General features: G+C 31.5%; 1 protein-coding gene across 2 annotated transcripts in view; it reads left to right on the forward strand.

Moving 5' to 3' along the window:
* Positions 1-414: 414 nt before the first annotated feature.
* The window catches only part of LOC145241421 (uncharacterized), a 49,790-nt gene continuing 34,801 nt past the window's right edge, over positions 415-15,403 (forward strand). The window contains exon 1 of one of the 2 annotated variants that reach the window (XM_080104364.1): positions 415-544. The gene's annotated coding sequence lies outside the window, so the exon portion shown is untranslated. The remainder of the gene's footprint in view (positions 545-15,403) is intronic. The other variant, XM_080104365.1, reaches the window with a different exon arrangement.

Here is a 15,403-nt window from a genome sequence, read left to right on the forward strand (position 1 = left end):
TTTAAAAAAAACAAAAACAGTTATTATGTAGAAGTATCTCGCATTTAATTACTTGTTAGACGCATTCTTTTCTGGTGACGATCAATTAAATAAATTCATAAGAAGCTTATAAAAATATATTTTAAAAAAGGTATTGTAGGCAAAAACATTTAATATTATTTAAGTGAAAAACAAGAGAGATAACTCTGGAGAAATCAGTGAGCATTGGTTTCTCAGAATGATGGAATACATGCATTAAATTCACTCCGAGTAAAATTTTCACACTTTCAAACTTCTACGGCTATTAATTTTTGGCTTAAAATATTTTTATAATATATGTATATAGAAAAGATAAATATAAGATTATTTTAACTTACTTTATTTTCTAAAATAAACGAATTTTAAGTCATTATCATTTTTAGGAATGCAAGTATAGCGGAATAGTGGTTTTTTTGTTCGTTTTGTAATCTGTTCAACCGGAAGTCGAGAAAACAAATTTTGAATACAAGCAATTGGGACGCCATTTTGTAAAAAGTCGTTTTTCCCAGTGTCTATACTTTCTCAGGTGAGAATTTTCCATTGATTTTATTTATCTTAACTCGAAACATGTAAAAAATTCTTCTTCTTTTAAACCATTGTTTCCTTAGGCGGAAATCAATTTATGTCATCTCATTATCTGATGACATTTTTTTTCGGTAGAAATACATCCTTCCTAAATTTTCTTATTCTCTTTCCTGTCCTTAAGTAATTTTTTTTTTTCCACTTTCTTCAGTGGAAAAGAAAGAAAGAATATGAAAGATTTCTTTGGCTTTATCAAAGTATATTTTATTATTATCAAGAAGTATCTTATTAGATTTATTCACCCGGTTCATTTCTATCTCTTTTGTCTTGACGACAGAATTTAGTTATATTTTATATAATAAAAAAAAAAAAAATATCAGTCCACATTGTTTGGCAAGAAGGCGGATTTGTCTAAAATCTGGATATTGTTAAAAAATATTTTTGGCTAATTAACTCAAAATTCATTAAATTAGAAAAAGAAAAATTATTTAAAATTTCTGGAATCTTTATTTTTAATCAGTCTATTTTTCTTTTATAAAGATGGTGAAATTTAGGGGTTTAAAAAAAAAAATTTTTTTTAAATTTCTAAATGTATGAAAAAAAAAATATAGTAAAAATAAAATAAAATAAATAAATACCCGATTGAACAAGTTTATAATTTAAGTCGTGTTCCAAAAATTATTTTGGTGGTTTTATGCACTTATGTTACCGTGTTATTTATTAAATAGTATTTCCAAGTTTCAAGATGTCTTTTTTAAAATTAAATTGTTAGGTGAAAGTACAGAATAGTTACAAAACACCCCTCTCCCCATGTTAAGAATGGCTTTCAAAACAATGTTATTTCAGCAAGGTTTTAGTACTTTTTTTTTTTTAAATTGAAATTACAAAAACTGAACGATGTTTTTAAAATATATAAATTTGCAAATATATTTTGTCAAACGCCAATATACAAAAAAAAAGGTACTATGCACTTATTGATCCGTGCTGAAATAACATTATTTAAAAAGCCATTCTTAACATGGAGACGATGTTTTGTACCTATTCTGTACTTTAACCTTACAATTGAATAAAAAAATAAAATTTTAATTAAACGTGGAAATACGATTAAAAAAAAAAAATAACGCGGATCAGTGATCACTCTCTGCATTTGCATTAGCACCTTTATTTCTTTTTCTTAAAAGTGAAAATTGTTTTTATTATTGGAAAGAAATTGCCAATTTTTTCAATTTTATTTGTTAAAATTTTGTTTACATAATGAATGTACACTTTGTAATTTAAACAAACATTCGTTAACTGTTATTCAAGATTATTTTTGGTCAATTTTTACGACGTGCCCCAGCAAGCATCCAACCTCGCCATGTTAAGAACGGCGGGTTTGTTTTACTGTACACATAGATTCGAAAAAGTTGTCACAAAACAAATATATAACAAATAAATGTTATCGAAGGCAAGATAAGTTACTTTTCTAACTAACTGGATATGGTTTTAGTGTTTATATTTAATGTAACATGTATATTCAGCTCGAAACTCGCTCAATATATGTTACCGTAACATAGGCTGACATATATTCGGCGGGTTTTTAACAGTATTTTGACTGTTTTTTTATTTATAACTCCTTTTCCCAAACTTACCGTCTCCGAGAGATAGAGTCGGCCGCCATTTTAAATTTTCCAATACATCGGTAAACACTGTATGTTTTTCGAGCTGAATATACATGTTACATTAAATATAAACACTAAAAACATATCCAGTTAGTTAGAAAAATAACTTATCTTGCCTTTGATAAGATTTACTTGGGTACTGGTCGCGGTAAGAGTTCCCTGCCGAACACCCTCCAAAAACAACGATGTCTCCCGTTTCTCGCGCAGCCGCAAAGGACATGTTTTAGTTGCCATAGTAACAACACTTTTTATCGACATTGTTTTACTACTACACATTTATTAATAATATCTCACTTTTAATCACTTTTATCGACTTTTTAAAACTTTTTTTTTTACTCTTTTTAAATGACAACGTTAATGTTTATGAATATTGAAATAAAACATTACTACACATTTATTAATAATATCTTTTTTTTTTTTTTTACTGTTTTACTGTTTGTGTCACTTTTATCGACTTTTTCTTTTATGAAACTTATCGGCGGTTCTTGAAATTTACTTACCACAAAACTTGTCGGCGGTTCTTGAAATTGATCCGTGCTGAAATAACGTTATTTAAAAAGCCATTCTTAACACGGGGAGGGTGTTTTGTACCTATTCTCTACTTTAACCTTACAATTGAATAAAAAAACATTAAACTTTAAGCTTAGAAATACGATTTAAAATATAGCGCGGACTGCACTACTACTAGTGCACTTATGATCCGCGCTATATTTTCTTATTAATTTTCTTATTAATAAATGTTTAGTAATTATTTTTCTTTTAATATTCATAAACAGTAAAAACGTCGTCATTTAAAAAGAAAATGCTATTTAAAAAAGAAAATAACATTGATTAAACGTAAGTAAATTTATTATTCTATCATCATTTTGTGGTAAGTAAATTTCAAGAACCGCCGACAAGTTTTGTGGTAAGTAAATTTCAAGAACCGCCGATAAGTTTCATAAAAGAAAAAGTCGATAAAAGTGACACAAACAGTAAAACAGTAAAAAAAAAAAAAAAAAGATATTATTAATAAATGTGTAGTAATGTTTTATTTCAATATTCATAAACATAATGTTTTATTTCAATATTCATAAACATTAACGTTGTCATTTAAAAAGAGTAAAAAAAAAAGGGTAAATATCCAGATACGCTACTACAGAACACCGACCACTCTAATTTGTTTTTTTATAGGTAATTGAGGTCGCTGACAACGAATCTGATAGTCAAACTTGGGGCAAATTTACCGTTTGCATGGTATTTACCCCTGAACCCACGAACTACTTTCCACCATTTTGCAGCTTCCGTTTATGCAATGCTACGCGCATGCACGCTGTAGCATAAACGGCTTCACCAAGCAAACTACGTTGGGAGGAGGGGATTTTTTTTTTTTTTTCCAGGATATAGAATTTTCTAATTTTCAAAAATACATTATAGCACTTTTTGGGTGGAAAATTTAAAATTAGCTGAAAAAGAAATAAAACAAGAAAAGGAAAGCACTCCAAGTTGGAGTAGGGGGGGGGTAATTTATTTGTGTTTTTTTTTTTTTTTTTTACCTGGAACATAGAATTTTCAAATTTTCAAAAAGTAACGCACCGACATTTACCAAATAGAACACCATTTAACATTTTCCGAAGATTTTACTGTGTACATTGGGGGCGCGAGCGGGGGGGGGGGGGGCGGATGTGATGTTGGGGCGCGCGCGCCCCAACATCACATCCGCCCCGCCCCCCCGCTCGCGCCCCCAATGTACACAGTAAAATCTTCGGAAAATGTTAAATGGTGTTCTATTTGGTAAATGTCGGTGCGTTACTGACGGAAAAACGTTTAACTAAACTGCAAAAGCACCTATTAAGCCACAAGTTCTATAATTGAATCCCCCTCCCGCAAAAAAAGAATGAAAAACAAAGATGTTTGGTGCTTATGTTTTTGTAAACCACATTAAAAACTACGTGAGACAAAAAACAAAAAAAAAGTCCCAATTTTTTGTACTTTTCTTTAACTGTAAGTCATTAAAAAAATGTCAGTCCGTAATTTTTTGATTGGTACGCCATGTGAGAAGGCAGTTTGCTAGATGAAGCAAGCCATCGTTCATGCTGCAGCGCACGCGCGTAGCATAAACGGAAGCTGCAAATGGTGGAAAGTTATTCGTGGGTTCTGGGGTTAATACCATGCAAACGGTAAATTTGCCCCAAGTTTGACTATCAGATTCGTTGTCAGCGACCTCAATTACCTATAAAAAAACAAATTAGAGTGGTCGGTGTTCTGTAGTAGCGTATCTGGATATTTACCAAAAAAAGTTTTAAAAAGTCGATAAAAGTGATTAAAAGTGAGATATTATTAATAAATGTGTAGTAGTAAAACAATGTCGATAAAAAGTGTTGTTACTATGGCAACTAAAACATGTCCTTTGCGGCTGCGCGAGAAACGGGAGACATCGTTGTTTTTGGAGGGTGTTCGGCAGGGAACTCTTACCGCGACCAGTACCTTTACTTGTTCTATATTTGTTTTGTGACAACTTTTTCGAATCTGTGTACAGTAAAACACACCCAGAACGGTTTTCAGAATAAACATCCCCAACCAGACCTCGAAAGCCGTTCTTAACATAGGGAGGTTGGGGGGTGTTTATTCCGAAAGCCGTTCTTAACATGGTGTGGTTGGTTGGTTGGGGGTCTTTATACTACGCTGGGGTGGGGCGCTGGGGCGGGTCGTAAAAAAAAAACAAGTTTTTTTTAATAAATCACATGTTTAATCGTTTCTTTTATTTTAAAATCCCAAACATAACAGCAAAATATTTTTCTAAGACAAAGTTTTTCAGACAAAGTTAATTTTCAGAAACCTTTGACTTTCAAATTATAATAAAATTGTTTAAAAAAATTTTTTTATTTTATTTTAAAAAACAGTAATCGGTACTCATGCTGAAATAATAACGTTATTATTTAAAAAGCCATTCTTAATGAGGGGAGGGTGTTTTGTACCTATTCTGTACTTTAGGGACTGCCAGAATTCACCACAGAATTAGCCCACCCTATATATAACACGATGTAACTTTATTATAAATTAATATTATCAGTATAACTTTTGTACCATTTAAAAGAAGGGCAAAATAAACGAGTAATAATTTTTTAAAATTTTTTTACATCGAACGAAAATAATGAAATTGCGAGACGAAAATCGTGTTTACATAATTGGCGCTTTAAAATAACGTTCTCATGTAGCAGACATTCCGAACGTGAAAACATACCCGTATTTAATAAATCGAGCAAAAATCAACTAATGGTCAGATTTTCGTGAAATTTTCGATACTTATCCATTTTAGAATGAAATTACATATAAAATGCAGTTTTCGTTAAATATATGAGGGGAAATATTTTTTTAGTGAGTGTCCCCACCCCCATATTTATTTTTTTCGAAATTCGAACAAAATATATTTAAATCTATCGAAATTTCTATTATGAAGCATAAAACTTCAAATAAGTAAAAAATATTTAAATACACATATTGAACAAAAATTTACCTTGAAGTTGCAATTAAAAATTGATATAAACTTAATATTATGTCTTTTTTTAAATAGCGTTTTTTCGAATTAATATGTACTATAATCAGTTGAATTGCAAAGAAAAAAACTTCGTAAACATTAATTAATTTTTAAAAGATTAAAACGATTAAAATTCCATTATTTCAAAATGTTCCGTTACAACATAGATTTTTAATTGTTTAAATTTTTTTTAATATTAAGTTTTAATATAAGCATGATGACTCTTGTCAGCTATTTTATCGCCAGATTAAAACCAATTTGAAAATATTATTGCACAAATATTACGCATTTTGTAGGCCCCCCCCCCCCACAAAAAAAAAAACAAAATATGGAACCCCGTAGGTAACTAAATGAACATTCAGTAAAACCGTATTTCCTATTTAATATGCAAATGTTTATAATATTATTACGAAAAAAGTGGTACTTATGCACTTTTAAATGTTATTTAGAAAGCCATTCTTAACATGGGGAAGGAAGTGTTTTCTAACTATTCTCTACTTTCATTTAACAATTTAATATAAAAGATATTGTAAAACTTGAATTTTACTTTAAAATACTATTTTTAAAAAATAGCACAATAACAAAAGTGGATAAGCACCAAAAAAGCCTCTAAAGTCCGTATTTTAATGAAAATGATATAACTAAAAAAAAATTAATTTCTCAAACTATAAATATTATCATTGAATTAAGCATCGTTTATTTTATATCTTCATATAAAAAAAATTATAATTGCAAAAAAATTTTTCTTTTTAAATAATTTTTTAGTGAATTTTTATATCTAATATTTTCCTTGCATGAATAAATGTGATCTTCAACGTAACAAAATGTTTATATAATCTTGATAAAAAATTTTTTTTTTTTTTTTTTAGTTTAAAAGCGGGAACACACAAAAATAATTAAATTAAAAAATGGTTAAAATTAGGAATGTATGGATGCAGAAAAAAAGAAAACCAGTGGCTCCCTTCAATAACCCGACATCATTTTTCAGACAGCCTTTTGACTTTTTGGGCTTCCATAGAATGCATGCATGATAACATTTTTGTTTGTTTTCATTGTACAAATACAGAATTTCTCTCTTTTGGAGCCAATTATGCTATTTTTTGTCCAAATAAGTTCTTTTTATTTAATTCAATATCTTAGGACTTTACTAATTATCTTTGAAATAGCCCCAGAAATTTACCTTTCAAGGGATTTTGACAATGAATTTATTTAACTTCAAAATTTAGCCGAATTTATCAGTTTCCGAATGTCGCTGTGAAAACATTTTTTTTTTTTTTTTTTTTCGCATGTAAAAATATTTTTTTCCTTTTGGAAATTTAAGCATTAATTTTCCGAATACAAGCAAAAAGTAATCAGAAACCTGCAAAATAATTATGATAAACCGGCTTTCAATAAGACCTATCACTTTTCGGCAATTAAAATTTATCACTTTGGTGCTTATTAAGAATTACATATATTTAAATAAAAAGAAAAAAATGCAGAAACAAAAATGTGGTATTTGAAAAGGCGCATGACTTGATCAAGTACAAGTAATTTCAAACGATTGCACTGAAAGGGACGGCTAGAATCCTGAAAAGATCTCTTAGTTGGACTCACTAAAATAGGGGTAAATGTCAGACATCTGGTTGGATGTCCCATCCCCTAGAAGAAAAAGTTTAAGAAAATTGAAAAAAAAAAAAAAAAAAAAAAAAAAAAGAGGTATAAACAAGTTGAGAACAAGGAAAGATAATTCAAGTTCATAATTTTTTAGTTTAAAGAAAAAAAATTCATTGTTTTTGTTGAAAACATTTTTAACCTAAAAATTAGTACGAGGTTTTTGTTTTCACCCTTAAAGAAAATTGTTCCCTATCTTCAATTAGAAAATTATAAACTTGAATTAGCGTCTTCTGGCTGGTTTATAAAGTTAGAGACTATATATTTTCTACCTAGTTTTCATATTGATGTTTTGCATGTACAATGAAACTTAATAACTTGATGTTTTTTAATTGTTTTTAGTCTACAAAAATGAAGTACATCTACAGAATTTGAACCGAGTGTTTTTTTTTGTTTTTTTGTTTTTTTTTTAACTCCAAGTTTTAGGTTTAGTGATTTGATTCAAATTTTTTAGAAGCATCAAAAGTTGGGAATAAGTTTAGTGACTTAAATAAGAATTAACCTTTCTTACTGACTCATTCTTTTTGTTGAAATGAATGTGATAACATTTGAACGATATAAACTTTGATGTGGCCTTCCTTATCAGATGAATCATTGTTTGCTATCCTCTTTTATGTGTGTGTGTGTTATAAAAAAGATGGTCCAAATGTGACTGCAAACGAGTTTCTCTTTTCTCTTTCCAAATGCATATGTCTTGTCTCGTATGTCCCATCTCAAATGTTTGGTTTTACTTAGTGGTGAGACGATTAATCGGAATCGTTAATCATAAGAATCGTGTATTTGGGGGGGGGGATCGGAATTGCATCATTAAAAAATACCTTAAATTTACGATTCTTTCATATTTTTAAGTTGAACTGTTTGAATGCTGTCAAAAATTTATGATAAAAACGTCATAGAACTTTACATAACATTATTTAATATGATATACAAGATCTTTATTTATCTTAATGAGTTTTCTTATTCCGTCACATACATAGGCGCTGTTTGTATGTTTCAAAACTTTGAGGCCCATGATCAGTTATGTTTGCACTGTTGCGAAACTTTAGGGGCTGCGAGGTAATATTGTTTTCATTTGTGAGCGAAGTTTATTTATGTATAAAACAGCCTAATTACGTCGAGGGCATGTAAAAGTTAATGAATACTTAACCCTTAGAGAAAAAGATTTTACAGTGCTTTCATTGCGAGTAAATAGTGTTAAAAATCAGTGGTTTTTCCAACTGGTGACTAAAAAAAAAAAAATGGGGGGGGGTATCTTTTGGCAAGTTTTTTTTTTTTTTACCGATATTCTTCCATTAGTAATTAAATGAAAAATCTCGTTAGTAAATGAAAAATGTCTTGTCAACATTTATTTTTTTAAAAGATAAAACAAGCAAAATCAAATTATTTAAACAATAAAACGTTTAATAGACAATATATGTACTTTTTATTTTCTGAACCAAGGCTGTTTCAGGAAATATTTCTAAAACTAACGTGAAACTGATCACGTGGTATCAGTTCACAAAATTTTGACAGTCGGTTGTTTTTTTTTTAATTTTTTTTTTTTATTTATTTATTTTTTTTTTGAAGTATCTAAAAACAAAAACACCGGAACTACATATGCTGACTGACGATTCCACTTAAGGTCTTTTGAAAACTACAAAAGAAAACAATCATTTTGCTATCTGTTAAATGAATGCGTTAAGTGAATTTAATTTTTTTTTCTTTTATAAATTTACATTTCATTGAAATATTCTGCGAATGAAGCAATTAAACATTTCTTTTGGAACTTCTTTGCACAACAAAAACAAAAAAAAAATGTGAAAAATTTATTAAAAAAGGAAAAAAGTTTAACTTTTTTTTTTTTTTTTTTTAATCCTTTGAACCCTAACTTTGCAAACTAACTAGTCACTCAGAGCTGTTCAACTAAAGGACTGTAGGGGCTTGGTCGACATTCACTGATGCCTGGGTATCACAGGTAAATGTTTCCCAACCCCTAACAAAAAATAAAAAGGTTGTCACAAACAGCATTAAGGTGGAAGCGATTTCGAAAGTTCAATAAATGACTTATTTAACAATAGAAATAAACAATTACCAAAAATTTACTTTTTCATATAGAAATAAAGAGGTAAATTAAGACATTTAAATAAAAATAAACATTAAAGAACGATAAGTATATATATATATATATATATATATATATATATATATATATATATATATATATATTTTTTACACAGTGATCACGACTTATCAAGGCTTGGAAGCCACTCAGGGATAAGGGTTATTGAAAGTACATTACATTAGTGTGGAGATTTGATGAAGTGTTTACTTAAGGGGGCGGTTCATTAGGAATTTGTTAATGTTGGACTTGAAGACATCCAAGTTGTAGTCTGGTGGGAAGCAGGCAGATGGAACAGAGTTCCACAGGCGTGCAGTTCTAAGAAAGAAGCTTTGTTCATGGAATCCACGTTTTGATTTAGGCACAGATATAGAGTGGGGGAAATTTTTCACAGTGGATTCAGCTAGACGTGTGTTTTTCGTGAAAGATTGGCGAGGGGGGACCAGAGATTGGAGTTCAGACGAGCACCTGTCATGGAAATAATGATAAAACAAGGATGGGCTCGCAACGTCTCTTCTGTGGGAGAGAGGTTGCAGGGTAGAGAAAAGGGCATCCCCCACTAAGCCACGAAGTCTATTTTGTACTCTGTCAAGGCAGGATAGGCTGTTTTTAGCAGCTCCTGCCCAGATATGGCAACAGTATTCCATCCTTGGACATACTTGGCTTTTATATAGATAGAGAATTGCATCAGTAGTGAGATATCTTCTGGAGCGGTAGAAGTATCCCACCATCTTTCCAGCGATCTTGGCAACAGACTTGATGTACGTGTTCCATTTCAGATTAGGAGTAAAGGTCAAACCCAGAAGCTTGTCAAAACAGGGCCTCTCTCAGACGAGAGCCATCCATCACAATTGATGCCAGATGGGGATCAGAGCATTGATGATGTAAGGATAGGAGTTTGGTTTTGGATGCATTAAAGGTAACCAGCCACGTCTTCCCCCACTGAACCACGCGCTCGAGATCAGAGGAGAGAGAATCAGAGAGAACTTTGTCATTTACAGCCTTTGATGTGTTGCCGTAGATGGTCGTGTCATCAGCATAGATGTCAACGAATGATTTAAGTATGTGTTTAGGGAGGTCATTGATGTAGATCAGGAAGAGAGTTGGGCCCAGGATTGACCCCTGAGGGACTCCAGCATTTATATTGCAGGCCTCCGATTTTTGTCCATCTACCACTACTCTTATGAGCCTATCGGAGAGAAATGATTTAATGATTGAGAAAACATTTCCAGTTATACCGTAGCTGGAAATCTTGTGAAGTAGACCGTTATGCCATACCTTGTCGAAGGCCTTTGATATGTCAAGAGCAATTGCCCTAGAAAGGAAGCCTTTGTCAAGAGATTCACTAATCCTGTGGGATATAACCGTCAGCACATCTGCGGTAGATCTTGCAGAGCGGAAACCATATTGTGTGTCACTAAGAAGGTTGTTCCTGCTGAGGTGGTTGACTATTTCTCTATTTAATATGGATTCCAGCAACTTAGTCATAACACACAAGAGACTTATTGGTCTGTACTGAGAGGGAGATGACTTATCACCTGAATTCTTAAATACAGGGCAAACTGATGAGGTCTTCCAGGGAGTCGGAAAGCACTTCTCCTTAAGGCAACGCTTAAATAGTTTCGTAAGTATGGGAGCAAGTTCTGGTTAAAGCTTTTTTAACACTATAATTGGGATGCCATCAGGGCCAGTTGCTTTACTGGAATCTAGATTATTTAGATTTAAAAAATAACATCATTATTGTTAAAAATATATTTTTTAAAAAGGTCAAATAAATAGGAATAATTTGAGACTATTGAATATAAAAGGCTAAAAATTTAATCAAAAATTTAGTTATTTTTAAATTTCATTTAGAAGTAAGAATATTCTAGGAAGTGGAATAAAAATCAGTTAGCGATTGAAGCTGAAAAAAAAAAGTTAAATTTTAAAGAGTTAAAGAAAATTAAAAACAAAAAATGAATATCAAAAGATAAACAAAACATGTTATTCCCCTTGAAATTTGATGTTATTGTATTTTTGTTGAATTAATCATGGCTTACTTTTTCTTTATATTTTTTAATATATAAAATAACTCCTGAAATTGGTTGTTATTAATTTCATGGTGCATGTTTAATTCATGGTTATAATATTTGTTTTTACTTTTATCTTCAACTAGCGAGGGGTACCCGGCATTGCCCGGGTGTTTTTTTTTTTGGGGGGGGGGTTAAAAAAAAAAGTAAGTATGAGGATCGAACCCGAACCGTTGAGGCAAAGTTGTGAAAAAAAAAGTGCGATGTTAACCATTGCCCTACCGCAACATACTAACGGAAACGCGTTTGAATTTATTTAATTAGTTGGATTTAGCAGGTGCTCGTTTTAATGAGTTAATGAGGTCAGTTTGACTGTGGGATTTCATTTACTGCTGAACGCTTTTTTCCTCGCCCCCAGGATGTTATAGGAAAAAGACTAACCCACATGCAGCGAGCGACAAATATTGAATATTTATCTTCCCGAAATCGAGCAAATTAAATAGACAGGCGAGCTTCGTTGTTAAGTGTGAGATATTACGATTTGTATGTGATATATAAAGTTTTAAAAAGTTGTTAAGCGAGCGACCGCTTCTCTGAAAGAAGCCTTTTGTAGACACAGAAAAAACGAACACACATACATACATTTTCGCTTTTATATTTATAGATGAAAGAAATTTTATGAAAAAAATCAAATCATTTTCAAAATTCCCTTAATTGTGTATTTCGATTTTTTTCTCTGTACTAAATTTTTTCACTACACAAAAACTTTCGATTATATAATGGTATATTTCAAGACAACAATTCTACCGGAATCAGAATCTTACTTGGTATCGGAATCGTCCCAACACTAGTGTTACTGCCTTATAAACTATATATAAGTATGTTTATTTTTCTTTTTTATGAATTGCGTTTTCAAATTATTTCAACAAACCATAAATATCGTCAACTGAGGTGAGGCTGCTATAACAATCCGATGTCAACCTGTATATTTACTGTTTTTAACTTAAACTCCTAAAACTGCGCTATAAGATGTGTAGGGTACAATTGTATTGTAACATATTGTTTCTTTCCAAAGCTAAGCCATTGCAAGACGTTTTTATGATTATGGTTGCCAGTATGTTTTATATTTTGCTAGTATGAAAACATGGACCAAAGATAACTCCAGGAACAATTGTTTCATTGATTTATTTCACTGATTTGTATCTTATGTGAGAAAGTGCTCCTTGAGAACCTGAAAGTTCCATTGAAGAGAAATGGGAAGTTTGCAACTGGTTCAACATAATAGAAAAAAAATCTCATTACTGTTTGACTTAATTTCTGTGTTTTCTTAATCATTATCAGTAAAAAAAAAAAACATTTCTTTTGGCAGAACCAGGTTGAGGCTGATAATGTAAGGTTTGTTAGTGTATTGTGTCATTTCTGATTCATAATTGACACTTTGTACAAGTTTAGCACATAGAAAATATTTGATTAAAACTGAGATATTGTTAAGATGGTTTTCACAAGTATCAGACATTTTTCTAATTTTTTTTTTGTTGTTTATCCATATATAAAAAAAACAGTAAAAACTTAGCTGACTTTCTCCCTCATTTTAGAATGATTTACAAAAGGTATAACTATTAAAAGTATAAACGATGCTATAAAAACTAGTGATTTTATATTTTTTAGGAAGTTATATAAGAAGAAGCAGTTGGAGGTTGAGGTGTGTTTAAAAGCTAAATCAGCTCAGTATCTTGTTTCACCATCTTGATCCAGATCTTCAACTGTTTCTAAAGATCTGGATCAAGATTGTGAAACAAAATGCCAAGCTCATTCTGACCCCTCACCTCTATGATCTATTAAGTTGGAACCACTCATGGCTACAGCAGCATTGAATCGTCGAGTGTGGTCAGCGTCAATTCTAGATGCGGTCAACTTAACGTGTGGAGCTGGCTTAACCAATCCATGGTGATAGCTGAACCAAGTATAAATTTAAAAGCTAACATTGAGAATGTGTAAAGTTGGAGAGAATGATTTTACACTCTTCTATTTTCTTATCCATGTTCTTTGATAACTTTGCTAATCAATCAAATAACCTATTCGAAAGGTGTTCCTGAAATAAATATTACCAAAATCACTTAATATTATCTAAATCCCTATTAAATGTGTTGCCGTTTGTCTAGATAATTAATGGCTAAATAATCTTACTGCTTTGATTTTCATTTGGGTGACACAAATTAAAAAAAAATAATTTTCTTTATTATTTATTAAGTATACATTTGTTTGCCTCCGTATGCAAATAATGTTTCCCATTCTTTGTTAGCTACAACACATGCAAATGGAAACTTAGTTTCTTTTGGGCTTGTGAAAAATGTTATTAGATGGATGCAGTTCTCATTTATAAAATTATTGTAAGAGGTATGATATAATTAACAATCATAAACTAATTAAAGAATCCTATTATTTCAAAGTCGTGAGTCTTTTTAACTCTACCTACAGTGGTTTGAACATGCAACTTAGTCCTTTTTCTCTCTACCTGCTTAGTACTGAAGACTTGAGTTGGGAAAATCAGAGGTGACTTAGCAGCACTGTCAGACCTACAAGTAGCTGGCTTTCAACTATATTGTGTGACCTACTTCAGAACTGGGCTGCAATGATCAGAGATGAACTTGCTCAAAAGAAAGCTGGTTCAATCTGACCAGTGTGATATAGCTGCTGCAAGTAAATAATAAAGAATGAGTGATATTTAACAACATTGCGAATTTCATCTCATTTGCACAGAAAAGAGTGCTCTCTTCAGTGTATGCACTATCATGCTCTATGTACTCGTTCTTAACTCCAAAGATGTTGCTAAGAATGACTTCCATGAAAGCCTTCAAAGTTTACTTGATAGAATTCCCTCACAGTATTTCTTGGTGGCTTCAGGAAATGGAGATGCAACAAAGCTTCAAATATGTTTTTCATGCCCAACGCACCTTCCTGATATCTGGTATTCTTACAACAGCTTTACTGCAAACCAAATTGAGCATATTCTCATTCAGTTCTGCTGGACCTCTACTTAACCGCTGTGGCAAAACTGATAATGAAAATGGGTCGGATCATATTATTTCAAGTTTAAAAGTAAGAAACCCATGCAGTCTTCGAGATATTCCTGTGAATTAAGATGCAAAAATACTGACAGTTCCTTCTGCTTACTTATGTCCAACTGCTTTAGCAACCTCAAACTGTTCAAATGACACCTCAGCAGAAAATATTAAAAACAAAGAAGCAGCACACAAAACAATAGGGTCAACTAAAAGACATTCAAAAAATTGAATATCAAGCAGATCACCTGACCTCACTAACAAAGAAATTCACTGCAATCATTCTGATGACCTTCATCTAGAGAGAATACCTGCTTTGCTTGAGCGGACAGTAATGACTACTGTTGGCAAGTTAAGGAAAATTTATATACTCCTCTATTTGAGCACAGAGATAGGGAGTACTAGCAAAATCATATTTGACCAACACTATATTATTATCCCTAATCTCAAACATAATGATGGATCAATCTTTTCTTGGATCTGCTGATCCACGATCAGCATGCACCCCTTCTCAACAGCCATCACCCAACCCTTCTGATGGATATGAATGTATGATCAACCCACTAACAATATATGAAATTAAGTAAATTATGCAAAATTTCAAAAACAAGGCTGCAAAAGAATATGTTTTAAACAAACACTCCCCCAATATTTTGGCTTCTTTCCTTTGTCGAATTACCATTCACATATGCTAGTCTGAATCCATCCTCCAGGATTAGAACAATGTAAGATGGTTGATAAACAATGTTGCAACAATTATCATATAAGTCCAATCAACATTAGTGTGAAAATATATGCTACCATCCTTTAAAACTGGCTCGACAAATAATAAACAAGGTAGTCAAAAGTGCCAACAGCAAAGC

Source organism: Euprymna scolopes, chromosome 20 (assembly GCF_053919585.1).
Source record: "Euprymna scolopes isolate OS-2025 chromosome 20, ASM5391958v1, whole genome shotgun sequence".
NCBI lineage: Eukaryota > Metazoa > Mollusca > Cephalopoda > Sepiida > Sepiolidae > Euprymna > Euprymna scolopes.